Source organism: Amphibalanus amphitrite, unplaced genomic scaffold, assembly GCF_019059575.1.
Source record: "Amphibalanus amphitrite isolate SeventyFive unplaced genomic scaffold, NRLGWU_Aamphi_draft 000706F_arrow, whole genome shotgun sequence".
NCBI classification, from domain to species: Eukaryota; Metazoa; Arthropoda; class Thecostraca; order Balanomorpha; family Balanidae; genus Amphibalanus; species Amphibalanus amphitrite.
The window spans coordinates 60,818-86,767 of NW_024882200.1; the positions used below are offsets into that span (position 1 = coordinate 60,818).

At 50.5% G+C, this 25,950-nt stretch overlaps 1 protein-coding gene and 1 long non-coding RNA gene across 2 annotated transcripts in view; both read right to left on the reverse strand.

Annotated features, from left to right (window-relative positions):
* The window catches only part of LOC122364895 (homeobox protein cut-like 1), a 219,746-nt gene that overhangs the window by 40,282 nt on the left and 153,514 nt on the right, over window positions 1-25,950 (reverse strand). The window lies entirely within an intron of this gene.
* Window positions 16,912-18,446, reverse strand: LOC122364897. The gene is made up of 3 exons (XR_006253649.1): window positions 18,205-18,446; window positions 17,597-17,713; window positions 16,912-17,027 (listed from the first exon to the last, which is right to left on the reverse strand). It is a non-coding gene; the product is annotated as an uncharacterized LOC122364897 (long non-coding RNA).

The following is a 25,950-nucleotide window of genomic DNA, read 5'->3' on the forward strand; positions in this document are numbered from 1 at the left end:
AGTAGTTCGCGCAAACTCTCCAAGAACTCCCCGAGCTGAATGACCCTGACCACGTCAACAGTAGGCCGGGCCACATCAAACTGCATTTGACAATGCGTCTGTAGTATGGAGTTCCTACCCGTAGTAAGGAGGAGTGACATTTCTAGAAGCTAATGACGTCAACAATTTAGTATAAGCTCTCCCCCCAGGAGCAACACATGACGTAGAACAGCACTTTCATAAACCGACATCTTCCGCCCAACTCATACCGTCCATCTACTCCTCAACCTCTCTATGCTTCAGACACCTGTGTCTTTGCTTCCGCTTATCTCTCTAGAATCCAGCTGCTCGCGTCTCTACTTCCGCTAACTATTCACGCCCTTCTCCACGCCCATCTTAGCGAGGATCTCAACCATCAGGCGACTCATGTGTCGACCAGCCTCTCTGCATGGCGGCTAGCCAGCCGGTCGGTCGGTCGGCCGGTCGGTCAGCTATTGATCGTCAGGTCGAGTCGGTCGGTCGGTCGGTCCGTCGGCCGGTCGCTCGGTCTGACGGACTGGCGGCGAGGCGGGGAGCGAGGCAGCCTGACAGACGGGAGACGAAACAAGACTGTAAGTGGACCAGGAAAGTGGTAACATGTGTGATGACCACTAACAAGAAGCTTCTTAGCTGTACACCGAAGAGGTGCGATACATGTCACTGAGCGAATTCATAAGCAATGATTCACTATGTCGCAAAGGATGAATACCGTAACGACGATCGCCGGTCGGATGATCTGTCTGCCAGTCGCAGACCGCAGTGGCATGGTGCCCTGTTTGGTACCGTCTGGTTTCATCATCCTCTGCCGCTGTGTTACCACGGCACATTGCCGCGACATGTCCCGTTCTGCTATCTCACCGATCGAGTCAATGCCGCACTATCCCAGTCAAATTCCTACACAAATCCTGTTCGCTCTGCCAGCGAAACCTCGCTGCTTTGGCCCGCGGCAGACCGCCTGTCTGGCAGACCCCCAACCCAGTGCGGCGCATGGCCACAGTGCTCTGCTGCCATTTCCGTGTCGGCCCGGGCCGGACCGGACTGAAGGGGGCGTCAGCTTCATTCGGCGGCGGCAGCTCCGGATGATAATTAACGTCCACGGCTGATTAGACCGACAGTGAGGAGGGCGGGGCGCCGCGCCGGCGCCGGGTGAAACCTCTCAGACACCTCATCTCACCGGCACGACCTACCCCTTCACCCTGAGGTCACTTATGAGCTGCGCGCTAAGGGCCAAGGAACGTTGACATAGAGCAGGGAAACTGTTTGATTCACCAATGAAGCGACGAAAGAACTAGATTAAGCATTAATCAAGCGATGGACTAAGCTTACCAGTCCCACACCACCTGAAGGATTTTATACCACTTTTTTGGCTCGACTTCCGATTGATGGAAATGTGCACTAAGCATTAATATAAAATAATTAAAACAAACGCTGCACATAACGCGCAAAGCTGTTCATACACATGACGCTGACGTAGTATCGGTTGGCACATTCCCTAGCAAACCCGTCTCATCGGTCATGCGTAATTATGTGCAGCGCAACCATTCTTCTGTTAGAACTAGTGATGTATGAAACTATATATCATTAGCCAAAACATTGATAATGTGTATTTTAACAACAGCTAACCGTTCTTCAGATCGTGAGCGCCGAGCGGCCACCTAACCTTCAGCAGCTCACCGAACACGGGTCCAGCCTCGCCCGCCTCCAGTCCGTGCCGCTGCCCGTGCCCCCGCTGCCCTCCCCTCAGCACGCGGTCGGTCGTGACCAGTGTTGGCCCACATCCCGGCCATAGCTAATTATTGGATTGAGTTTTCAAAACGCGAGCCGGCACATTGATGGCACCCCGGCCGGGGTCGTGACACGACGTCTAATGGCATTCCCCTACCGCCCCGGCCAGCCATCAGCTCGTATTTCACAGCCGGCTATGCTTCTTCAGGGCGTGTCCCCAGTCTTGCCAATTAGCCAAATACGGCGTTAAAAGATTAAACTTGGACAAACAGCGACAACGCTGTCAGATCAGTTCGATAGGCGGCACGCGAACCACGCGGATGGCTGGGCGAGAGGGGGCAGAGGCAGAGGGAGAGGAGCGGGAAGAGGGGACAGAGCAGCTGGGAGAGTGTGATAAAAAGTAAGCCACGTCCGCACCGATGCACTGGCGACTTTTCTGATGGCCGCACACGGGGGTCAGAGGCCCGTGCCTGGTCAGGCCTCCAAAGTCTGGCAAATACACCTATCAGAAAAAAAGAAGAACCAAAACGGGATAGAGCATCAATATATTTCACACCGCACGGATAATGTTTATCCGAGTCATTCTCATCCGGAGCGAAATGGCCAAGCATACGAGCGTTGGCTAGCACAATCGAAAATCGTGCAATTTGTCATCACACACACGGATAGAGCCTCCCGTCATAGAGCCCGGATATACGCACCAGTGCGGGCAGCTTCCAGCAAGGAGGATATGAACCACAGAGATGGTGCTACCGCCCTGGGCCGAACCTCTAGGAGGTGGTGCTCTGGTTAATTGGCCAAACTGTGGCCAGATGGTGGCCGGGAACTGACATGTTTATGAAAATACTTCTTTACGGATCTCCAGCCAAAATAACAGGGTTTCTTCTGCAAACTGAGGAGGCCGCCGTCAGACAGCCATGCAAAGTTTTACCCCATTAATGACCAGTATGAGGCGTCTAATGCTGGGCTCTTATACGTGCACCTAGACGAGCATATTTACAACTGTGTATGCAGTCTTTATGTATGCCTACATACCACAGAATGCAAGGAAAAATGAAATAAAAGCATACTACCACTTACACATTTCAAATAATTTGCCAGATTTTAGGCGACTGGTCAAACGATATGCACTGATGTCGGCATTGATGCCATTGGGAGATTGGTAGGGGAGAGTGGGGCAAAGCGGCCACCCTAACGCTTCTCACGATGCCAACGCTTGATTTTTAAGCTTGGAAAGATTCTTTCTATACCAATGTGATCCCTATTAAGTTGCCTTTCATTTCAACTGCGTTTTATTTCCAAAGGCGTTCACATATGGAAGATATTGACAAAACTTTAAAGCTATGCATATTGGCCACTTTGCCCCATACCCTGGGGCAAAGCGGCCACCGGCGTCTTCTCAAGTCCCGATATGAGAAACAAAATAGCTGCCTCATGTACGACTAGGGTATTTGATGGTGACAAGGTTCAAGCGAGGATGGATGTTTGCTTTGTTAGCATCCCACCTGTAGGTAAACAAAGAAAGGATTTTCATGAAAAAACATTTAACTGCATTATTTGGTAACTCATGCAACTGAAAAGTGGCCAAGATGAATGCATGACGACACATTTGAATATAAATAATGTTTTTTATCCAGATGGAAACAATTTATGGCCAATTGGGGGGTGGCCACTTTGCCCCGGCCACTTTGCCCCGCGCATACCGTCCGATTCAAAAGTATTCCAGCTTAGCTATTAGTGGGGTAAAAAACATTAAAATTGATAGAATACATGTACGATAACAATGCAATGCATGGACAAGAACGCTTATAAAAATTCCAAACGGTTATGAAATAACATAACATTTAAAAATTGTAAACATAGTTGGTAACCTGGCAAGAAATGCTTTTCCGTGTTTCACAGAACAATGGTGATGGGCCTGAAACCCCGGTCTGGCTCATTCGAACGACCGTGAAGAGAAGTATAATTGGAAACCCTAAATTGGAACTGACGCCACCTATGAAGGGCTAAAACGATGGGTGGCCGCTTTGCCCCGGGTGGCCGCTTTGCCCCACTCTCCCCTATGTCACAACTTTTATTTTGCGTTTCGAACATCGCACAGAAAACTAAAGTAATATCACCAAGGGAATATTGATTGATCTATATTTTTGGTTTGAACCTGAGGGCTGGACGACATTCCGGGTAGGTACAGCTCATCAGCTCCGCCTTCAGACGTCTGCCAAATTCTTTCTCCGTGCAGAACTGCTGTCAGCTTGACCGATCATGAATACTGAACAAGCCGCTGGGCGCTGATACCACCGCTTAAACGTCTTTAAGATTCTAGTATAGTTAATTTTGCTGCACAAAATTTCGTAAAGCCCTACGAAAACACTACATGGTATCAGCATTGCCTACACCTAATAGGTATCAACTACTGATTACTGAAAGACATTCTGCGCTATAAGACAATGCTTTCCGATAGGACATCATGCAGAAAAAGGGAAAAAGGCAGGCCTTGCGTCCCTGCATCGCAAGTTCTGGATAACACTTTTTCAAATAATTTCGAGCCTAAAGCTATATGACGCAGCGTTGCAGACACAACTCACTAAACTGGGGGGACAGTGACTACCCTGACCCAGTAAGGTCTGTCTGGTGGCGTTCCCAGCGCAGTGGACCGCTCTGACGACCCCCGGGGCGCGGCTGTCTGTCCGAGTCGTCTCGCCGCCGCTGCCCAGTGCGCCGGCTGTCGCGGGTGCGCCGAGCCCGCCGCACCTGCGCCCCTTTTTACACCGCGCCGCCCGCTACCGGACAGAAAAAGGTCGCCGCGCTGCCCGTGGGAACGCGGCCACATCGGGGCTAATCGGTCGGGGCTGTCGGCCGGTCGGGCTGCCGCCGCCGCCGCCGCCCACGGCCCGCCCCCGCCCACCGGCGCCGCCAATGGGCCGCCGATCAGCGGCCGAAGCCGTCGATCGGCGCCGTCGATTGGCCGCGCTGCGTGCCGCGTGTCGCGCCGCCGCCGCCGGCATTGATCGGCGCCGCCGCCGCCGTCTTTTCCAATCAGCTCCGATCGCCGATAGTCTCTTCCAATCGGCGCGCGCCGATCGGTCCGCACCGGCCAATGGGAGGCGCCCTATTAAAATGCACTCCAATCGGCCGGGTGGCGGCGGCCGGTGGGCGGCGGGCGGCGGCAGGAGCGTGCCCGGACGGCCCGGCTGGAGACTTTGTTTACTTCAAACCGGGGCCTGGATCAATATGAGATGCAGCGCGGAGACCTGTGCCGCGCAGATCGGTCGACCGGCCGACCCGGCCACCGCCGCCAGCTCGGCAGCTGCCGGCTGCGCCAATACCGCGCCGAACCGAGCCGCAGCAGCTCGCCGGACGGCCGGCCGGCTCGCCACCTCCGCGGCTCACAGCTCGATGGATCGCGCCGGCTCAGGACGCGCCGACGGCCACGCTCATATTTCCATCTTGGATCGAAACATTGGTCCCGGATTAAGGGCTCCATCTCGACCCGTTCTCGGAAAGTCGGCCGCGCTGCACTCGGCTCAATTCTATTTTATGATTTCAATTTATTCCGGCGGCGCGCCGCGAAGATGGGCGTTTCATTTCATCTGATTCCATCGGTAAAAATCGGATGGGCTCGTTGGAAATTTAGACAGCCGCCAGTCGGCCAACAGATTGGCACATGGAGAAATGGCCGCCCGGCCAAATGGGCCCTGCAGAAATTGTACATTTCGGCGGCGGCGCTGGCGGGCCGTTCCAATTCAGTGAAACTGAAAACAATGGCCGCGCTGGGGCAGCCCAGACAAGATCAGAGCACCAGCACGTCTACCAGTCGGACTGAGGCCGCCCCAGCTCCCCCGACCGGGATTGACGCGCAACTCCACTCAGGTGCCGGCGAGGTCCTCAGAGACACAGAATGAAAACGGCCTCCCAAATGAAATACCCTCGAGAAGCCGGTATCGGCTCAACTGTCGCAATAAAAAATATGTAATAATACCGACAACAGCGAAAATAGAGAATGAACAAGAGCTAAATGCAGAACGCTGAAAAACTGGCACATTTTGCTCATACTAACCGTCCAATAAGTATTTACAAAAGAAACCGAAGCCATATGGCCGCAGTTGCAAGGGAAGATAGAGCACAGAGCGGCCAAGCCCCATCTTACGCAAGAACGGTCCAGTTATGGAACAGCCCACCCCAGCGCAGCCCGGTTCAAGAGCCACATCTTTTCAGAACGGTGAAGTCCCAGTACGGCATTAGCCCGGTACATCCCCAACCTATGGACGAGCCCAGAGCTCAAAACAAGCTCAAGAGAGCTTCAGATCATGGTTTCCTGCTAATAACCATCCATGCTTGAAGGCTAACCATTGAAGTACTTCGCAGTATCAGAGTCTGAGTCTTAACTCTTTGGATAAGCTCAATGAGGCTGGCAAAGGGAAGCCCCAGGCTAGAGAGGAGCTGAAGACGTTTCCAGGGTCATATACGAGCTGGGAAAGGGGTCAGGTCAGGTCAGCCCGGAACAAACTCGAGGCTCATGCCTATCTCTGGATGAGCTCAGGACAGTCTCAGGTCAGCCGAGCTAAGGACAATCGAATATTGGATCAGGCCGGCGAACCATGCATCCTTCATATTATTCCTGGTCGTTCGTCTGCCAGCGGCGGTCGTCTTCGTGCGACATTGATTCACGGGCACTGCAGTGATCAATCAGCCTGCGAGAGACGGCCGGGCCCGGGAAGCGACCGGTCGCCGAGATGGACTGGCAGCGATCGGTCACAGAGTCGACTACAGTGGTTAGAGGACCGATCAAAGGACGGCTACATCGGTCAGACGGGTCAGAGGAAGGCTGTAGCAGCAGAGAGGCGTCTTCAGTGACTACGGCTACGGAAAGTGGCGAGCGCGCCATCCTCCATCCTTCAATCCTTTGGCCAAGTCATCACTTGGTCCATAAGCGTAACTTTATATCTCTTTGTGGGTGCTCAAGCACCCCCAATCCTGAGCTCAGCACCCCCTGCCTTCTTAAAGCACCCCCAGCCTCCTCAAAACATTCCCAGCTGACTCAAGGCCCTCAATAATCAGAATGTCCATCTCCTAGTACTGTAATGAGCCCAGTGAATCATGCACATACTATGCTTACTCAATTCAGTGACTAAGAGAATATACATTGAATAAATCACCACAAATTAAGATGCATGATATTTGTGTTAACATTACATCTGATATTATCAGGGGCCCGGGAACGATTTTCAAGTGGGGGGGGGGGGGGGCGAGCCTAAAATACCTGACATGATGCATATAAAACAGTGGCATAGCTAGGGGTGTAAGGGGACACGTTTCCCCTCCCCCCATCGGGTTCAAAGGGACCCTTGGGTCCGAGAGGCCCTGCGGCGCCATTTGACCGCTGAGGGTTAACGATGGCCATATTTCTACTCAGAAGGGCCCCGTGGACCTCTTTAGAGCACCTCATGGGCCCTAAATAGCCACACTAAGGTCTCCATAAGGGTCCCACGCCGACTTCTGAGGGCCTCTTGCGGCTTTTAAGGACACCTCGGTGGTCTCCAAAGGCCCGTTAAGCCTGAAACAGACTCTTTCCGCAGTCAGGAAATCGCATGCGAGAGCCTATTCAAATACATGGAAGCACGCTCGCATCAATCACACGCACCTCCCGCGAGCGATTGATGCGAGAGGAATTACAATGTTTTTGAATAGGCTCTCGCATGCGATTTCCTGAACGCGGAAAGAGTCTGCTTCAGCCTTTACTGGCCTCTGAGAGGTCTTACCGGCCAATGAGGGAAAGTTCTAGGGGCATTTCCCACCTGTGATGGTCCCACACTTATTTTTCTGAGGGCCCCATAACGGCAACTATGGGGCCCTCGTCGGTGCCTATGAGGGCCCACACCGGTGTCTCTGAGGGTTTCACACCCCCAACTCCAAGTGCCTACACCAGTGCCTATTAAAGCCCTATATCGGCGGCTCTGAGGACCCACCCAACACCTGCGCATCTAAAGGCCACCCACTGATGACTTGAGGGCCCCACAACGGTGACCCTGAGGGCCCCACCGGCGTCTGACAGTACCATGCCGGTCTCTTAGGACCCCGCAAGACTTCTTCTGCCGACCTAATAAGGACCCCTTGCCGGTCACTGAGACCCCCTGCCGGCTTGTAGAGAGTTCGCGTCAGCAGCTCTAAAGGCCCCACACCCGTCTGTAACGGCTCTACACCAGCGTCTATGAGGGCCCGGAGCAACGCCTGTAAGGACCCTCATCGGCGCCTCTGAGAGAATCACACTAGCACCTCTGATCGCCCACACCGGCACCTGCATGGCGGCCCCACACCGGTGCCTCCCTTACCGGCGGCTCTGAGGGCCCTACGCCGGTGATTCTGAGGGTGCCACCGATAACTGAAGGCACCACACAAGCCCTTAGTGTAGCTGAGCTTTAATCCCATACCGGCCCTTCGAGGGCGCCACGTCAGTGCACTCATTGCCCCACACCCCGCCCTCACACCCGGAGCGGGTAAACTGTGTTATACCTATAGCAACGATTTTACCACCGTTGTACGTTATGTATTTCTCAAAGTTGACTCAAAATGGTCCAGTACAAAATCTGGCCTTACCTCTTACCTCGTATTCTTACCTCGTTGGGTTCCATCATGTCTTGGGTTTCAGGATGGCAAGAAGGAAGGCAAATGAGGAATGAGAGAACCCCAAACACAAGAGACGCGCCAGTCCTACGTTACAAAGGCTTTCCTAATTCGTGCAGTTTAACGTTGACTGGAATTGTGCGTCTCATCATAGTAAAGCCTGTTGCTTTTCCTATGTTCAGAAAAAACATGCATACAATATGAGCACATTGTCGCAAGCATAATCACAATGTCGGGTACCTGTCAATCTAAATAGTTATAAAGGCTGTCTGTTATACATGTGTCAAGCAAGCGTTTGAAACTGGTAACATCTGGTGCGCACACAACATCATATGGCAACGAGTTCCAGAGTGAAATACATCGAATGGAGAAAAATCGTTTTCGCGTGTCGGTTGCTGTGACAGGGGGAAACACTTTGTGGCAATGGCCTCTAGTTCTAGCAAGGGATGGGCGTAGGAAAAGATCGGCGGGTGAGATACAAGAATAACCATTGAAAATTTTCCAATACTGGATCAAGTCTGCTCGTAACAGCCTGCCTTGTACCGAGTACAGTTTCAAACTTTTTAGTCGTTCGCCATACGTAAGGCCCTCCATACCGTCGATGTGCTTCGTCCACTGCCGTTGAATACGCTCTAGTGAACGAAGATCCATCGCGTATCCAGTGTTCCATACACATGAACAATATTCTAAAATTGGACGTATGTGTGTTGTGAACAGAAATATCATGAAATTTGGGGTGCGACACACTGTAGATTTCAGGAAACTCTGCGCCAGCCCTCCCGCTTTGTGGACGGTAGATTGTATGTGATCATGAAATCTCATGCTAGTGTCAATTATTACACCCAAGTCAGTGGCCCTGTTAACCACTGGGATCAGATTTCCATCCAAGTAGTAGGAGGGCTGGGTTAGGTTGGCACAGTGTCTTGAGAAACGGAGTACGGCACATTTTTTAACATTCATGTTGAGGCCCCACGACAACGCGGTAGCATGAAGAATATCTATGTCATTCTGCACGGCCGCGTCAGGCAGAGGGTTTAAGACGGGCCTATTACTGTGTTTGACACAAGTATAAATCTTGAGATCGTCGGCAAATATCTTATAACTGCTTTTTAGTGAGGATGCAATAGTGTTAACATAAATCAGAAAAAGGAGAGGACCGAGTACCGATCCTTGCGGGACTCCGCTAAGTACCGCTTTAGGTTGACTTTTGTACCCTTTGACACACACTCTCATGGTTCTACCTGTCAGGAATGATCTGATCCACTTTAGGACATTTCCCTGAATTCCAATGCTTTGTAGTTTGTCAATCAACAGGTCGTGTACCACCACATCAAATGCCTTGCTGAAATCGAACAGTATGACATCACTGACAGCCCCGATATCAATTTGTTTAGATACTGTATCATACACTAGGAGCAGCTGGTCCATAGTAGTCCTACCTGCTCTGAAACCAAACTGGTGGGGATTCAGGAGTTGGTTGGATTCTAGGTAAGATGTAAGAGAATCACACAGCAAGCGTTCCATTCTCTTCGAAGAAACGGATGTTAGACTTATAGGTCGGTAGTTAAGTGCTTCATATCTTTGACCCTTCTTAAAGATGGGAACAACCAAGGATGTTTTCCAGTCAGAAGGTAAGGAACCCTCCTGGAGTGATCTGTTAAAAATAACTGCAAGGGGATAAGCTAAGTGAGTGGCACAGTTCTTAAGTAAGAGTGGGTGGATGTTATCAGGCCCCATGGCAGAGTTGCCATCTAGATCTAGAAGTACTTTGAGAACATCATTCTGGGTAATACTGATGTTATGAAGTTCCCCAAGGAATCGCTGGTGAGGAGCAGGGTTTCCTGGGATTGCTCTGGTGTAGACAGAGGAAAATGAGTCAGCAAATAGTTCAGACATACGACCAGGATCATCAGTAAGTTGTCCTGAAGGAAGTCTCAATGGACCCACTGAGGGGCGGCTCACCTTCTTCTTGCGGATGTATGAATGGAAAAGCTTGGGGTTTTCCTTAGACTTCGAGATCAGATCCTCTTCATACTTAGCTTGGGCCTGAACGGCAAACTTACGACACTGCTGATTTAGACTGGCAAAACTGGCATACATAGAACGAGCCTCACCAGAGTGACGACCAAGCTGATGCCTTACCGATTTATAACGGGACCATGCAGCATGCCTTCGTTTGATTAGGCTGGTGGGAGGATTGGTTGACCAGGGAGGCCTACCTTCACTAGGTGGCTTAAGTGGAATGCATTCTGTGCACACATCATTGAGTATCTCGGCGAATCGCTTAAAGGACTGATCCGAGTCTAGAAAAGCTAACTCTAGGTCCCAGTCAATGTTACTGAGCATACGATTTGCTGCTTGGTACTTACCCCTGTGCCAGGCTCTCTGAGGGATGGTATGTCCAGGAACTGAGTTAAGTGATGGTGAAGCATCAAATATGTAATCAAATGAAATAGCACAGTGGTCACATCCAGGCAGTGGGGCCATGATATCGAGAGATCCTATTCGATCTGCCTCCGAGGTAAAGATCAAGTCAAGGATATTTCCAGATCTGGGATATGTTGGCTCAGAGATCCATTGATGGAGACCTAAGGATAGGAATGTGTCAAGGAACATCCTTTCTAGTGGGGGACAATGGGACACTTGGATTGGCCAATCAATACCAGGAAGGTTGAAGTCACCTAGGACAATCACTTCTTTTCCACAGCAAAAGTGAAGTATGAACTGGTTTAAACGGTCATTTGAATCTGGTGAGTTAGAAGGCGGTCTATACACAACAAGCACGAATGTATTAAGTGAACTCAGGCGAAAGGAAAGGAGGTTAGGTAAGGGTTGGATTATATGGTCGATACTCAATCTGTTTTGGATGTAGCAGCACACACCATGCTTTTGCACATGCCCACAAACATCATGACGTAAGAGAGTGCCAAACTTATGGCCAAGGTCAGGCCCAAACACGTTTTGGGCAATCAGTCTCAGTCCATGACTCCATTCTTCGGCAACTACGGTGCAAGGCCGATACTGTAGAAACTTGCAATTTGTACCCTTGACCTGACCTTGACCTGGACCTCAAACTTTAAATTAAGTGCATGTTTTTAGTTATTCGTGATGAGATCTTTCGATTGGCGTTTGAATTTTCGAAATCGGACCAATAGTTCGGGAGATAACAGGGGGGTAAAATTTATCCCCCCAGCCCCGCGCGTTCGGCTGGAGAGTGGAGACCCCAGCCCCGCGCGGGTTAATGCATTGGGTGAGCCAAAATTGTTTTACAGTGGCGCTATTAAAACAAGCTCTCGAACCGATTTAATATCATTTCTTGCATGATGCCTGATGGCTACAGTAAAAAAAGAACAGCTAAAAAAACTACAAAAACTATGGAATGCCTTTCTGAAAGCTATTGAGCACCCCCAATGATTTTTGGAAAACTACACCCATGACTTGGTCTCGACCTCGAACAGCACTGCAGAGACGATCTTCGACCGACGCCGCCCGTTATCAGCACACTCTCTTCTTCATACCCCATCCACCTTTTCTCTTCCGATTCCAGTCCGGCTGCTCAAAGCTGCATGGCGCCGCGTAACGTTAAGTAACGTGACGTGTCGTCGGGCCGGGCCGGGCGTCATCGGCGGGCGTCACCGGCAGGTGCGGCGGCGGCGCGGCGGGATTCCTCGCGTTACCGTGATTCGCACCGCCGGCCGCGCGCGCTACGAAGCGGTCGTGTGGGCCCCATCGCCGCCTCAGTTAGCCGCGCCGGCCGTATCGTGCAGCGCAATAAATAATCCCCGTAATGGATGGTGATGCTCGGGCGGGGTATGTATTAAACCGGTATAATTTAAGGCCGCCGCGCACCTCCACAAACGATGTACGCAGACAGAACGGAACTATGCTCAAAGAGAGATGGAAACATCATGAGGCGACACTAATGCACTCAGCGCCAATGACAGGCGAGAATGCCTGCAATGACAGAATACATTTGCGGTTGGGTTTAAATTAAATTCGAAATATGGATTAATTTGTAGGTAGAATGTATGACTTCCCATATTTTTATCCCTTTCCGGAGGGCGCGCACAGGTTATTCAACACACGCACCCACGACATTCACATAACATTAATAGCTAGTCGTCACCAAAAAGCTGCCAATTACGGCTCATTAGCGACACGCACCCGTCTTAATCACAGCATCATTAGTGACCGCCAATCAAACTCGGCTCCATCGTTACCATGAGACCAAACCACCGCCAGTCAAACCGACCCACTGAACTTCCTGACAGGCGGACAAAGACGGCCGGTCGCCGCCACCGGCAGTGTGCGCTCTATAACGCACAGCGGCGCCCGCCACCGAGCCGTGGCAGCTGTCACAGCTGTCACAGCTGCCGCGGCCAGCCACAGCTGCCGCGGCCAGTCACCGCCAGTCCAACATTGGCATGTCGCGCGGCCCGCCCAACCGATATGTGTGACACGGTCTGACGGGTCAGCCAGTCCAACATCGGCATGTCGCGCGGCCCGTCTAGCCGATATGTGACACAGTCTGACGGGTCAGCCAGAGTGGCTAACGCCAGCCGCAGCTGTGGAGCGGCTAACGCCAGCGGCTGGGGTGGGGCAACTGGACGACGGCCAGTTATCCCGCCGCCTCTGAGAGTCCGCAGTCCCAGAACCACCTGAGCAGAAGGTGGATTTCTATTGGTGGTGGTGTAGCTATCCACAGTTCAAGGAACGCCAACTACTTCCGACCGACCTATTTAGGCAAAATTCACGAGGTGCCTGGTTGGCTTTTGAGCGACACATTCACTTCCGGTATTCAGCTTCGAGCCAGCCAGTTGATTTTATGGGTTATGAAATTGACCAGAGCATTTCACTGAAATACATTTCAAAGAACTGTTTTCATACGTTTGTGAATATTTCTTGTCTCGTGGTTAATGTTTCCATTGCAAAGTGACGACCCTGCGGCGTAGTTCCTGATCTGGAAGAAAAATCAGTTAATCGGATCTAAATTCGCCATTTTATCAGTTAGCTTCTGCCCCAAGGGAGCAAAGTTTGGTCAAAGTAGCAGATGTTCGGTTAATCGGTTCACCATTTAACTTTTCGTCCGTAAATTTTCACCCTGGGGAGGAGAGGGTCGGAGTCGGATCGCGGAACTCCCGAGTATCTCTGACTCCCCCTCATCCTCTCTCTATCTCTCTGCCAAGAGGTGAGTCCCAGTATCTCCGACTTCCCCCTCTGCCCCTCTCCGTCACTCTACCCTGCCGAGGAGCGCGACTGTTCTGTATCGATCTGACCGGTCACAGGGAGCCGGTCGGGGCTCTCGAGACGCGCAGCGTTCGGGGTAGACACGGATATCGAAGGGCCAAGAAGGTACGTCCATAACGCAGGTCGCAGTTAAGGAAAACCAGAAATGTGCAGACGGGGTAATAAATTCTCATAATGAAGACATTAAATTCGTCAGAGGTGCAGGCGGAACATCAGCAGCGGAAGGAAAAGGCGTTTTCATGTAGTAGTTCAGGCAATACAAATAGGTTATTGTTAAACCGCCAGCAAATAAATATGCATTATATACAGCTTTCACGGCTTATTCCAGCTCGAGAGCGCTGAGAGCTTCGCCCACATCATAAACTGGTAGGCGATAGACGTCAGCACACAAACATTAACTGACTTTATGAAGTCGTTTAAATTTAATAACATCACACTATGCCTGATATTGTGAGAAAAACATTTCCGAGTCGGTTAAAATCCCTACATACATGTTATTTATAATGCAGTAAGCCTGAGTAAATCTGAACATAATGCAATCACTGGTATACACTATACCTACATCCACCGTATTTCTAGGTGCCTTGGTTGGCTGAGGTCTTTCCTACGTCGCCATCAAAGGTTGGGCCTAACCAAGGCCCTATATACCAGGTAGGTTCATTAGGGAATTTTTTACGTTCCCCCTACCGGCCCCGGATGACGTCACTGGGGTGCTCCCGCCGCGGCCGGCCTATGTATAGAGCATTGCTACGAACTTTCCGGTGGCATTTTTTTCGTGTTATAACGCCCAAAAAGCTATCGCGAGCACTTTTCGCACTAGAAATTGAAAATATGTCGCATTTTAAAGTGAGTAATAGTGATATATGGTCACGTCCAGGAAAAGCGGGCCGAAACCAGCGAGGCTTGTATGGGTCCCAGGGCGCAGGGTTATGGAGTCGGGACCGGACTTTGATCGGAGTCGAACTGGAGCCGGAATCGGAGTCGGAGTCGTTTTTGGAAGCCGGAGCCGGAGTCAGAGTCGAAGTCACCAAAAATTCATCGGTTCCGCAGACTGCGGAGCTGCAGGGCTGCCCGGAGTCTGAGTCGGAATCGGTCAGAATAGACAGTTCTGCCCGGAGTAGGAGTCGCAGGGCTGCGGAGTCGATGTATTTTCGGTGACTCCGACTCCGACTCCGGCTTTCAAAAACCAGCTGCGACTCCGACTCCGACTCCGGGCAGAATAGTCGACTCCGACCGACTCCAACTCCCGACTCCGACTCCGCAGACCTAGCAGGGCTGCGGGGCGACAGATTTTCGGTGACTCCGACTCCGACTCCGGCTCGGGTTTCTAAAATCGACTCCGACTCCGAATCCGGTCACAACTGTCGACTCCGACCGACTCTGACTCCGACTCCGACTCCGCAGCCCTGAGTCGGAATTAGTTTTTGGAACTAGAAGTCAGGAGTCAGTAGTCACCGAAATTACATCGGCTCCGCTGCCCTGCTAGGGCGCTCAGGACGGATGCACTTAAGTTGCATTGCTGAGAAAAATCGAATAAACATTTTCACTAAATATTATAAGTTTCACTTAAGGGTGGCCGTTACTCACAGCTGGTGGTACAATATCGAGACGCACAGCCGTTACCCAATGCCGAGTCGCACAGTGAGTCGCACAGCCGTTACACACAGCCGGCCCAATCTCACCAAGTGCGGTAAACTGAATTTGGGGTAAAATACCAAACTACCCCACTCCGTAACTACAAAAATACTGTCCCAAAATTAATGTTACATAACTTGGTGAGATTGGGCCAAGTGCCCAACCTCACCAAGCTAGTTTAACTAATTTCGGGGTAGTATTTTTGTAGTTATGGAGTGGGGTAGTTTGGTATTTTACCCCAAATTCAGTTTACCCCACTTGGTGAGATTGGGCCCGGGGCCCAATCTCACCAAGTGGGGTATCCGGAGGCACCATGCCGAGTCACACAGCACCAACAGATCTGGCCGTGCCACACCGAGTCGCACAGCCGTTACACACAGCCGGAGGCACCACGCCGAGTTGCACAGCACCAGCCACCAACAGATCTGGCCGTGCCACACCGAGTCGCACAGCCGTTACACACAGCCGGAGGCACCACGCTGAGTTGCACAGCACCAACAGATCTGGCCGTACCACACCGAGTCGCACAGCCGTTACACACAGCCGGAGGCACCAATTGCCGAGTCGCACAGCACCCACACAGAGCCGGCCGTACCACACCGAGTCGCACAGCCGGTACACACAGCCGGAGGCACCATGCCGAGTCGCACAGCACCCACACAGAGCCGGCCGCACCCAGTGGCGCGGGAACTTCTTCCAGACTGGGGGGGCTGAACCATAATAGAAATCAACCTAGGGTACCCCCAAATCTAGTTTTCTCACCGGTTTTAGGCCACTTATTTTTCAGACCTTGGCCTTTTCAACAACAAAAAAAAAAACGAAAATATTTTCAAAAAGTGAGGTATTCCGTCTCAGCCGAGTGAAGAAACTACCGTTTTGGCAACCTGGAGTAAAGGGTTTAATCTGCCAAATGAGTTGCCCAGCCAGTGAAATAGGTGGATTTTTCACTTACATGCTTTCTTCCTTTGTGACCCACAACCCCTAATTTGGGGAGGACAAGCTGCCCGACGGTTCCTGGCCTCATGAAACGTTGTGGGGCACCACCCCCACGGCCGCAGAGTTGTGGGGGCAAGCTTCCCCCACTGCCCCCTCCCCCGGTTCCCACGCCTATGTATGAATCTTGAAATTATGTTGGTAGATTTCCGATTTCGATTCCTCCAGCTGGGGGGGCTCAAATACATTACGAGCCCCCCCAGCCGAAAAGCTGGGGGAGCTCAGCCCCCCCTAGCCCCCCCGGTTCCCGCGCCACTGGCCGCACCACACCGAGTCACACAGCACCACGCCGACTCGTAGTCGCTACACGAGCCGGTTTACCAGCTCACCTAGAGCTCCTTGCATGATGGCCAACTTTTCTATCGGCTCTTTTCAGCTGCCGGACCTCGTCCAGTCAGGCTAAGGGACCGAAGGGGGAGATGGAGACGGGTGCTCGCCAACTTCCTGGACACGCGGGTGCCGAGCTGAGGCTGCTTGACGGCGATGAAAAGCTTGAGACGCTATATGACTCGCGGCCCCTGATCTGCATTTGCCCCCATCAGCAGGCAGAAGTTCCGCTCGAACTCCTCCACAGCGGCCATCCAGGCTTGTGACAGAACAAACAGCTGGCCTCGGCTGATCGTCACAATTCAGCTGTTCGGCAGGGTGTTCAGTGTCTCCAGCGGCGTGGTGACACTTGTATGCCACGAAGCCGGCAACAAATGCCAGCCCCTCGCGCTGAGCTTCCAGGTTGGAACTCGTCAGCTCGGCGCCGGCCATGGCTGCCAGCGTCGACACCGGCAGCGGCACTGTGAAAGCAGTATTACGCTACATCACTTGAAAGACATTGACAATTAAATATGTATTGTGCAACAAAAGAAAAACGTTAACACTTAAATGAGCCTAGTCTACGCACTGAAAGTGACAGATTTCGCGGACAACGAAAAATGCATGCCCCTTGGCTTTGCATTAATCCATTTTCCCGTTACTATTAAGCCTCGTTTGGCGACTGCCCCACGAATTCGCTCGTGATTAGCATGGCACTTTTTCAGAAGGAAAAAAACACTGCGTATAAAATTGTTCAAACATCAACCAAGACTGAAACAACTCAGTTTTTTCTAAGCACTAGTTAGGACCAGCATACGTCATTAGCAGAACATTTAGTGGATGTGACTTGAGACATCACCTTATTGGATTGAGTGGCGGCCTTATGCCGACAAAAAGTTACCATTACTCATGGCAAAAAGAATGTTTTGATGCATTTTACCAATGGGAATTAAAATGGTGTCGCTCAAGACGGGCCAGGATTTGTAACACTGATGGATATTTGTGAGCACTTTTAATGTGAGTGAAAACATAAACCATTAGACTTACCTACTTGTCAGAGGTCCCTGCTGGCTGGTCTAGAGGTTGCTCGCAGGTTGCCCCCATAATCTCCTTGACCTCCTTTGCAGTGGTCCTCCTCAGGGACCTACTCGCCCTCGCCTCAGCTTTCCTGTAAACAGAAAACTCTCAGCACAAACAAATTTGGCTAACATCATGCTGACAGTACAAGCAACTAATAAATAAATTTGAATAAGATTAAGCAGTAAGCACCTACCCATGAAATAACTTTAGTGACCAATTTGAAAATAAACAATAATACAATGCAAAAACATTTGTTTTCATTTTTACAGCTCTGATAACATTGCAACGAGACTGAGATGAACCCAGCCCGCAGTATGTGACCATACTATACGAGTATACAATTTAAATTTTAATGATAAAAAGTAAAGAGCTCATTTATATTTCAATTTGCCATTGTAACACTAGTTTGTTTACATTACGTGCTTTCTCTAAACATTTTATTTGTTGAGTGTATCATGTTAGGTCAAGGTACTTATGCGCACTGCGAGCACTGAAAAATTATTACCTACCAGCTTAATTGCAAAAATGGAAACTTTAAAAAACGCCAGATTATGTTAAGATCCGTTGCAAAATGAATACCTTGGTTGAGGTTCCTCAGCATGTTCCCACCTTGAAATACTTGGTTGTTCTTCATGATATATGAGACGAAACGTAATACAAAGTGTGGTTGCCACTTATGTTAAGCTTTTGCGACCTTCAAACACATGAAAATGTGTTTATATTATCAAACAAACATATTAAAACTTTGCATAGCAACCAAAGTAATAACACGCAACGGTCGGAAAACACTGCGCCGGTGCGCCAGAATTGACTACATTACTCGAATCTCAGCGACCAATCAGCTTTCGAGCATCCCAGTTACGTCACATTGGCAGCATTTGGTAGCAATTTCCTTGTACGTGTGTCCCTATGGCGATGAACCCCCCTGGGCCTAACCCCTCCCCACTTCACTTTGACGCCACTCACGGTTTAACCAAGCGGCTCTCTCAGCATCCGTTTGACGGAGAGGAGATGCCAAACCAAACCAAACCAAACCAGACTATGACGCCGGGAACCAAACCAAACCAAACTAAGCCATGACATCCGCAGCCAAACCAAACCATACCAGGCCAGACCAAGACCGAGCTGGGCAGACCGGCCGGAGCCATGGTGGCGAGCAGTTGCCAAACTAGACCAGAGCAAGTCAGACCACGACCCGACCGGTCAGACCGGGCCACGGCGGCGCCGACGGCAAACCAGACCAAACCAGACCATGACACCGGGAACCGAACCGAACCAAACCAGACCAGACCAGACCAGACCATGACCAAGCCGGTCAGGCCCAGGCCATGGCGGCGGAGAGCTGCCAAACCAGACCTGCCCAGACCAGATCATGACGGAGTTAGACCGGGCCGGGGCCATGGCGGCTAACAGCTGCCAAACCAAAACAAACTAAACCAGACGAGACAATGACGCCGTCGGCCAAACCAGACCGGACCAGACCAGACCATGACCAAGCCGGTCAGGCCCAGGCCATGGCGGCGGACAGCTGCCAAACCAAACCAGACCAGACCAGACCAGACCAGACCAGACCAGACCATGACCGAGCCGGGGCCACGGCGTCGCCGTCGGCCAATAACCGTCGGCAACGACGCGTCATCCGACGACAGACGACAGCCGTCAATCTCGCCGGACCGGCGCCAATTTGGCCCGATGAGATAAATCAGACCGCGCCAAGGCCGCCGGCTGCCAGACGGAGACAGTGGTCCGCCGTCGCCGCCATCGTGATATCAGAGCGACGGTCCTAACCGAGCGACCGACCGATGGACCACAAAAGCACCGCGACAGAGAACAGCGTCAGACATATAGACAGACAGAGATATAGACATGCATTTTTATATAATTACATACAAGGCATATGTATCGATGAGATAGGCAAATATACAGTCAGTCCGACAGGCAGTAAGACAGACAGACAGACATACAAACGGACGGTTAGACAGACATACAGTCAAACATTCCTGTTCAAAGACAAGACTCATGTTCCATACCGCAGCGCTCAACTCGAAGTCCCGATACGAAGTACGAATAACATAAATTCAAATGAACAGAACACCGTCCAACACTAGGGTGGAGAACCAGCTGGATCCAGTCCAAGATGGATGAACTAAGTCGAAGAGAGCGTTCCAGTGTCACAGCCTCGTCCGCCGCTTCTCATACAATGCTTTGTCATTAGCCTGGGATAGCGACTTAGTGTTGGCGTGAAACCTGATCCATGTGTCAGGATAATGTGACACACTGTATCTGTTGGATTCCGGCTTCGTGTGATTGGCCAATAACTTATAACTGCCGACTGATCTGAAAATATTGACCAAAAAAGCAAAATAACCAAAACCTTGACACTTTTTCAACATAAAAACACGCCTTTAAATGATGTTGCACTAGAGCAAATCCTCTTTATTTTACTGCTTTCATGTCCGATTCTAGATATAACTAACGCAAGGAGTTCAACCGTATTATCAATTCTATCTCTCTATACGACGAAACGAATGATGGATTATATTACATTAGATCTCACCGATAGTCTTTTTTCAAATTCCGTGCGCCATAGTCCCTTGTTTACCTTCGCTTACCTAATACTTCAATCAGCTTGACCAACATTCCATCTGCATACCCTTCCCCTTCCCTTCCAACCGTCACATTCCCTGTACCCCACGGCCTCAGCAGGGCACTGGCGATGGGGGAAGCGACGCTAAAGGGGGAGGGAAGCGAAGCTCGACGGTACATTTCATCGACGGCGACGCACCGTATCAGACGGAGCATCGGCCCCGACGGAACCGCAACGGCCGCCACACCCAAATGGCACCGTTAATATTTGAGCGGCGGCGGCGGCGGCGCGGCGAAGGAACACATCGCGGTGATGAGCCTCGATACGGCACTGGCGGCGCGCCGGTCGGAGCATATAGTTCCCGACAGAGACGACCATAGGCGCCCGGCTGAGGAAAACAACTTCTGCTCGCTGCTGATGCCACGCAGCGACCCGCGGAATGGGTTGGAACGCGAATATGTTAAGCACACCGGACCGGAAATGCAATTCAAATGTTCGCATGATGGTTCAAATACAGAGCACGGGATATGCAGCCAGAATTAATCCTTTGTGGGGATGAGAGAGTTCCGTAAAGCAAATAAATAACATTCTCAAAGGAAAATAATATGCCCCCCTAATTAATGGTAACCGCTAAGCATGATAGCGGTTAGCAGTAAAAAGGCACAATAGATTGTTCCTTGTTTCTATTGCAAGCCAGAACGTTCCACAAAACTTGCTGCTACAACTACGTAAAATAGTATTTTGAAAAGGAAAGAAAGACCCACATATACTTTAATTTTCATCGTTTTATTCGTGCTTATCTTCAAAACTACATAAGGCATTTATCTAGTCGTCTCCATTTACACAAAAAAAAACTTCGCCGAGCTTCACTTAGCTATCCAATCTTGCTATCCCTCCCCATCCAGCCAGTGATTCCATATAAATCTTTCCACCACCTTCACCGACAGTGCAGCATGCGGCACGTCAGGTGGAGGTGACCTCTGACCTGCGCGCGTGCTCAACCTCCTCCACCGGCGGCGACCGACAGGCCATATCGCAGCCAGGCCAGGCCACGGTCCGAGCTAGTGATGTCAATTTCAGAAATTTTGGAAACCAATACCAAACCGATACCGACCAAAACCACTGAGAGTATACCAAAACCGAACCGATTTTCAGAAATAGGGGGAAATACCGACTAGATACCGAAATCAGGGAATTATCAAACAAATGCTTCAAACTTTCTCAAGACATATGATAAGCCTTGAAAGGCATCTCATACTTTGAAATAAGGTAACAAAAACAAATCAGGCAATCTCTTTAATTATTTGCATTGCAAAAAAAAAAAAAACATTTATAACTTATTTTGTACCTATTAACAAAAATTCAGGTCAGTTATTTTACTGGAATGTGGATTCAAGTCAACTGCATGAGGTGTTAGGAAAATAACTTGAACCCTGAATCTTGTCCATGCCTGAACCATCAAACCTTCTTTCAATTCAAGTCATTCATTTCGAGTCCGGTCAAGACAGGGTTAAGTGTGTTATCATGATCCAAAAGTGGTGACCCTTTTGACAATGATGGGCTACACCTTGGGCTGGCTACACCATTAATGTAAACAAAGGCCATGATACCTACAGTTAAACCCAAGTAGCATGGTGATTGGTGACGATGTCACAATACTGACGCAGCCAATTTTTCTTCATAAACAAATGTGTAACACAACAAAACTGGATAAATAATTACTTACGAGGCACACTGATAGATAGCAGACACCACTGTAATGATATCGCGATGAAATCTAAGTAAAATGTCCATAATTTTACGGAAGCATTGACACACGTCACGTGTCATCTCTTCCATAATGGCGGCCTAACAGGCGGCGGCCATTTGCATTAATGATTAAACTGCATAAAATAAAGTTTTTCTTTTCTTTTTTGCTTAAGTCCACTTTAATGAAAATTCCTTGTATAAATTTTGATATCTTAAAATTAATTCAAGAAAGTTGTAAGCCGCTTTTGCTGAAAAATGAAGTACCAGAAAAACATAGTTGTTCAATTATTTTCAATTAATTATTGAGCTATATCGGTTCCTCAACCTGGCGCAGCTGCGACAATGAAATGTTTTTAGATGTGTTCAGTGTTGAAACTGCTGTGTGCGAGTCAAGCCAAAAGCCAATTATATTTTATGAGTGCTTATGATAAAATTGCAAGTGATCTGTATATGTTGAGAGAGCAGGAAAGAGAACACTAATTGAAGAAAATAAATTATCCACAGGATCATGACAGCATCGCTCACTACAAGGCTTTTTGAAGTTGAGCGAAGTTGAAGATCTGTGGGGTGATACGGGTGATGATGAAGTGACAAATGCTGCCTTAAATATTAGATGATAATGGTGAAGCTAGTGCTGTATTAAACAGGGTTTTGGATAATGTAATTGCATTGCAGTAAAATGGAGAGGAAGACAAGGTCAAGATCAATCACAGACTCCTCAAAACAAATTCAAATTTGTTGCTAATAAATGCTTTGGAAAATTTTGAGAAAGGCAGTTTAAGTATGTTTTCCAGCATACAGTGAGTTAAACATTAATTCATGTTTATGTCTTGCACATTGGCTTTCTTTGTAGGATAATTATCCTCATGGTATTGGAATTTGCTAACACTGATAAGTTGCCATTTAACATTGGTAGACTGATGTATTTGATATTACAGCTGATGTGTTTGCCCATTTGTTAGGACATCATGCATTTGGGAGAAATGTGTCATGATTGCCATTTTTCTTCATCCAGTGTCATTTAGCAAAATCAAATTTGAGTTCAGAAGGTTTATCAAAAATGCTTTCAAATATTTTAAGACAGTAGTTGATTTTCATGATACCGACAAAATACCAAATGCTTTTGGTATATAATACCGAATACCGAATCGGTATTGGTTCGGTATCGGTATACCGAAATTTTGGTAACCGATTGACACCACTAGTCCGAGCCACCTCCTAGCGGCGCCTCCTACCACGGAGCGGCCCACAGCGCCCCGGGCGCCGGCGATCGGCCCCGTCACGGATTAGCGCCAATTACCGTCGACAATTGTAGAAACGCCGCTGATGAATGGCGAGAAGCCGGCCCTCGGCGGGGGTTCGGCCGGCAGGCCGCCGCCGCCCGCCCGCTCGCTCGCGATATTTCAATTAATGCCGGCGAATCGCCTTCATTAATCCCAGTCTCAATTAGTTTTCGAATCGGCGAAAAAGGAAGCAACGACGGGCTAAATTGGCAAAGTTGGCTCTATAGACAATCTGCTATAGGGCACGTCTAAGTTGGCCGGATCTCATAAGACGGAGTTTATCTTTAGGAAGCACGCACGTCAGCCGGCCAGCCGATGATTGGACCAGAAACAACACATAAATGTTCCAGACGTCATCTAACTGGCAGTGTGACACCGGCCGAACCTGCGTTTATCACATGAAGAAAGCAATCTTCTAGGGGGGAACCATGCGGCATAACTTGCTAACTAATTGCGGTGGAATGCCGGACACAAGACATCACCGGCTGCTCTAACTGCAGAAGGCTAAGTTGTTTCGAACGGACCACAAGCCAATGCTGTGAGAACCGGCATCTAGGGGAGGGGTGACGAGCCAAAGCCGAGAGGGAGGTTAGGAAGTTAGCGAGAATGACGGCTAAGGTCAAGGTAAATGCCAAGTAGAGCAGGTAACGTTAGGGCTAAGAATTTCCTGCATGTTCGCTAAACATCTCACGCAATATCCACCAAAATGATTTTCTCTGAGGATTTCACGCATAGAACAAAACATCTTTGGGTTGTTCAGTTTGTGCGACATACCACAACAAACGGCGATCACATTTGTCGAAATTCACTGGCCATTGGAGATGATCTAACCAGACGGCGTTTATATTTGTATAGAAGGTATAACTAGGAAATCATTCTATTTTTTTCGGACAGTAAAAAAAAAAAAAAACTTGCCGTCTCCAGACTAACAATGTTCAGCGTCTGAGCGCACTTGGCCCGGCTTCCTTAGGGGCTATTCAGAGAGGAAAAAGTGCCTGAATCGGGAATCGCTCGTCCAGTGAACTGTCAAACCGACTCACATCATCAGCAGACCGACCTTCACAGACATCGTCCCGTCCCGTTTGCGTCTTTGTCGTTAGTGAGGACACCATGACAGCACAGCCCTGACCTCATTAGCAGTGACACCGTGACAGCATATCCACGCTTTCAGAAATGACAGCACAGTCCGGCTAACAGTCGTGGCAGCACTTGCTACCATTCGTAGTGAACCAATGCCCGCACAGCCCCGCTACCCGTCAGTGACACCAGCACAGCCCCGCTCCAGTGACAGCAGCTCAGCCCGTTACCATTCCTGGTGACGCCATACCAGCGCAGCCCGCTCCCGCGAGGCCCTCGGTGCAGAATGACGCTTCATCGTTAGCCACCGGTTACCCGGCCAAGACATATTAGTTCAACGAAGCCATTATCCGACGGGCCATGGGCCGTGACATTTAACAACCGGAAACGGCACGGCCATCGCGACCGGCACCGTTAGCTAATTTAAATAGACTGGCAGTGACCCGCGAGCTACTCTCTCTCCGGTGCCCATGACCCCGTTGGCTGCAGCTCTGGACATTCGCAGCTCGGTCGGCCGTTGCGTCATCGTCCGCCCAAACTGCCTGACGAGCTATCGCGGCACCCGTCCGAGCCGCCCAGGACACACAGCGCACAGCGCGCCGGTTAGGCCGGGTCACGAGGTCACCGCTGAAGAGCCAATTACTCGGCCGGCCGCTACACCTGTTGCCGAACAATTGGACAAATCGCTTCCGACGGGGTAGCGTCCGGCCGGACTGAGACGGCCGGTACGGTCCGGGCGGGAGGGGAGGAGCGGGGCGGGACGGGCGGACAGGTTCACCTGTCGGCAGGGGCGGGGGCGGGGGCGGGAGTGGCTTTGTTAACCTCAGAGGGGCAGCGGGGATGGACGGTACCGGGAGGTAGGAGGGCGGATACCGGAGCAGTTGAAGCGCTGTCCACTGCATGGTCACTTGAGACGGGGTCAAAGGTCAGTCGAAACGACCGACCGGGCGCCTCGGAGCGTGATTCTCCGTACACATGATATAATAAGCACTGACTCATCTTGCTTGCATTCCCTGGCACTGAGTGACAGCAATTTGTGATTCTCCAGGTAAGGATTTGTTGTTGTTCGGACTTAAAGCCAATCGACCTGTGGCTGGTCCCGAGGTAAGGCAGAATTTCCCTGGCAAGCTTGAACACCTCATTAGAGAACCGTCCCAAAGAGTGCCAACTGCTCCGAGTACCCCTTCCTCCCATCAGAGTTACGCCGTAACTCCTACCATCCCAGGTGTCACCCCGTGACGCCCACCATCCCGCGTGTCACCCCGTGACGCCCACCATCCCGCGTGCCACCCCGTGACGCCGCGGCTCGTGACCACTCTCCCTCGCCTCGGATGTCCCCACAGAGGACAGAGCGTGACCATAAACCGGGCGCAGGCCGTGACTGACACCCACCGCCCCGGGCGCTAACGAGACCGATCGCACGGATGACCCTCACACGGGGACCGTCACCACCCCACCCTAGCTCGGCAATTAAACATAAGCCGGCAGTGTTTGCAGCTCCACCGAGCCGGATATGGATTATGGGGTGAAATGCAGCACATTTGCAGGTGCCACTGATACCATCTGGTCTGTCAATCCGACACAAGGCCTGCCAGAAATGGTAAACAATAAAAATGGCCCGTTCGGGCG